Source organism: Meleagris gallopavo, chromosome 10 (assembly GCF_000146605.3).
Source record: "Meleagris gallopavo isolate NT-WF06-2002-E0010 breed Aviagen turkey brand Nicholas breeding stock chromosome 10, Turkey_5.1, whole genome shotgun sequence".
NCBI classification, from domain to species: domain Eukaryota; kingdom Metazoa; phylum Chordata; class Aves; order Galliformes; family Phasianidae; genus Meleagris; species Meleagris gallopavo.
Genome location: NC_015020.2, coordinates 2165680 through 2168731, shown reverse-complemented (window position 1 = coordinate 2168731; position 3052 = coordinate 2165680). Strand labels below are relative to the sequence as shown.

The 3052-nt window shown below is 42.5% G+C and overlaps 1 protein-coding gene across 2 annotated transcripts in view; it reads left to right on the top strand.

Annotated features, from left to right (window-relative positions):
• Window positions 1-2948: 2948 nt before the first annotated feature.
• The window catches only part of RNF2 (ring finger protein 2), a 14367-nt gene continuing 14263 nt past the window's right edge, over window positions 2949-3052 (top strand). Inside the window, exon 1 of one of the 2 annotated variants that reach the window (XM_019618433.2) lies at window positions 2949-3032. The gene's annotated coding sequence lies outside the window, so the exon portion shown is untranslated. The remainder of the gene's footprint in view (window positions 3033-3052) is intronic. The other variant, XM_031554748.1, reaches the window with a different exon arrangement.

Sequence of the window (3052 nt, the reverse complement as noted above, 5' to 3'; positions counted from 1 at the left end):
TTATTACCTTTGTTGTGGCTAAACAAATTTACTGATATGATTGCCTTCAGAAGCATGCAATCTAATGATGTTATGAGAATAGTGAAAATACAAAATACCAAACACCAAACGTTGCTGAATGACTACCAGTAGTACCACTACTGGTACAGACTACTGTTTTTCACCAGCAAGAGCTGCAGGATTGTAGGGTTGTTTTTTTGTGTTTTTTTTTTTGTACTTTTTTACTGTGATGGTTTACATCCATTCAATTACAAAAGCTATTAGACTACAGTGCCTGTTCAGAATTGAAATATTTTTTCCAACATCCTCTCTCACCTCTGTCTTATTACAGAAGGTGTTAGAGAACATGGTCTGATATTCACCATCAAAGCTGGTGAAAGACTTTATGCTACTGATGCTCAAAGTCTGTTTCCATTCTGCAAATCTGCTTATGAAGTGCATTGTAGTTCTGAGTTGATATAAGATGTTAGCGTCAGATACATCAACATACTTAGTGGATATGCTGAGAAGATCTTTGAAAACAGGATGTTTACTATGTTATTACCTGCTCCCAACTCTGCTACTCCTAGCTTATTCAGGACTATTTTTGGTTCAACACTGAGTGCCCAAATGCTGGCTACACACTGGTCTTGAGTGGCTTTTTGTCAAAGCAAGAGCTTTATAATAGTGAATTACTGAAGATCCCCTGATGATCTGGGAGTAGTGAAGATCCTGCAATGCAGGAATAAAGCAGACAGAATCACTAATTTGTGAATTTTGATCCTTGAGTAACACAGTTTCTGCTATAACTCCCATTTATACTCATTACTTTTCTGAGTAGTTAATATGCCATGGTTTTCTCCTTCCCACTTATTTTTGTGTGCAAGTTTCAAATAAAGCCACTGTCTTCAAGCACGACCTAGATTACAGAAGAGCTAACCTTTTTCTGACACACACTCTTTTCAGTGCATACACAAACAAGAGTCCAGAATGTGTGGCACATCACTGCAACAGATAACAAGCCTGTGTCTCTGGATGTGTAATACAGCTGAGCATAACGTACTATACACTGTTAACAAGAGTATGTAGAGTAATTCCTTATCTTCAAGATGTCCATTTGAATGTTGCATAAAGTGATATAACTTCACCCTTGCTATGTCCTAAGTCATCCATTACTTTGAGTATAATTAATGTACCTACAGCCAGAGAGCCCTGCTTCAAACATGCTATCTGTATGAGAGTGAATTTAATGAAAGGGCTTAATCCCTGCCTTCACCGTACCTTTGTGATGCTCTCACGATCCAGTGAAGAGTACATGGCAGTTACAGGCAGACTGGAGCAATGTCACACCACTCAATATAGGGCAGACAAGTGTAACAGTGTACCTGGGGCACCGCCAATGACCTTACCTCCTCTTACCAATCCACTGCCAGCTTATTTTTCTCTCATTACCTAGCAATATGGACATTTTCTACTTTCCATCACATTTTATGTTATTTACTGTTCTCTGGCTACAGACTGGGAAAATGGGAGCACTTTATTTCCCATTTTCTTCTCTATTTATACTAGTTTCTAAAAGGCAGTGAGTGGATGACCTTCAATCACTTCAGCGGGTTATAAATATTTTACCTGGAAGGAGGACGTGGAAACAGCATGTCTCAGTTGACCGGAGTAATTTTCTTTACAATTCTTTTGTTGCCATAAGGAGCAGAATAAAAGTTTCCATTACACAAGGAACACTGGAAGCCACAAGCTGATGAAAGCTATCTCAGCTATCATGCAGCAGGGTTTTTTTCTACCTTCTGCAGAAAAAGCTTTCTGCAAAGAAAGGAAATGCTCACAAAGGCTTGAAATACAATATTATCCACATCCTAGGCTTTCTTATCTGCACTGTGAGTGCAGAATCACAGAATGATGGGATAACATGGGCTGGAGGGGACCTCAGGAGCTCCCTGCCCTCCTGTGGCACAGCTCTGGGGCCAGATCAGGTTGCTGTGGGCCTGAGCCACCTGAGACTTGGAAATCTCCAAGTCTGAGGACTTGTCTTCCAAAACTGAGGACAGGAACATCCTCCCTGGACAACCTATGATTCCTTGAATGGTTAATACAATAAATACAAAACAAAATCAAATAAATATTCTCATGAATACGGTGACTTGGATACCACTGGCCTAACATCATCAATGGTGTTGAATTTCTTTTTGTGTACCCGTTTGTTAGCCTGTGTGCCGCTGTGTACTTCTGCATTTCACTAGATACTCCCAATGCACCTTTCGCCACTCCATCCTCATTAGGTCTGCCTTATATATAATTCTATGCTTTTATTTTGCAAATCTTATTTTTGCATCCTTTGATATATGGGGCTGTTTTATCTCACAACAGCTTTACATGAACTGTTTCACTCACCCCTGAGCTGCAGGCCCACAGCGAGGCAGCTTTGCCCACAGGTTGCTTGCTGGCAGCTTGGCAGAAGCCTTCCCTTCTTCGTTGCTGATATGCAGCTGAAAGCAGGAAAATTTCAATCATTAATTCTGCCTCGTTTCATTCTGTCTAGAACCAGAGTTCTTTCTTTTCCTTTCTATGCTATCGTTGGATGCCAACATTAAAAAGCCCATGCTAGCCCACTTGGGAAGGAAGTGGGCTAGGAACATCAAAGAGGAGTGCAGAACCCGGCTCATGTCTGAATCCTTCTGAGGTTCAGGGTGGAGATCTGCCCTGCAGAGAACACAGCGATGGCACTGCTGGCTCCTGACTACGCTTCTGCAGGGATCTCCGACATGGCACTGCGTGGGTCGGTTGCATGAGCAATACCAGAGATGTAGAACCACAAGGAGGAACTCGGTACGTGCCAGAACTTCTGAAAAGTAATTGAAACGTTGCAAGGAGCAGCAAAAGCCAAACCAGAGCCACCCGCTAGCATCCCAGCCGTGCTAAAGTTAACGGTAACTCGCCCCGAGATACCAACGGCTGTCTTTTCAACGTATAGAACACAAGGACCGACGCTCATTTCGTCTCAGCGGGTCTGAAGCACCCGGTGTCGCTGAAGGGTTCAGGTTTTAAGACCACCGGGGGC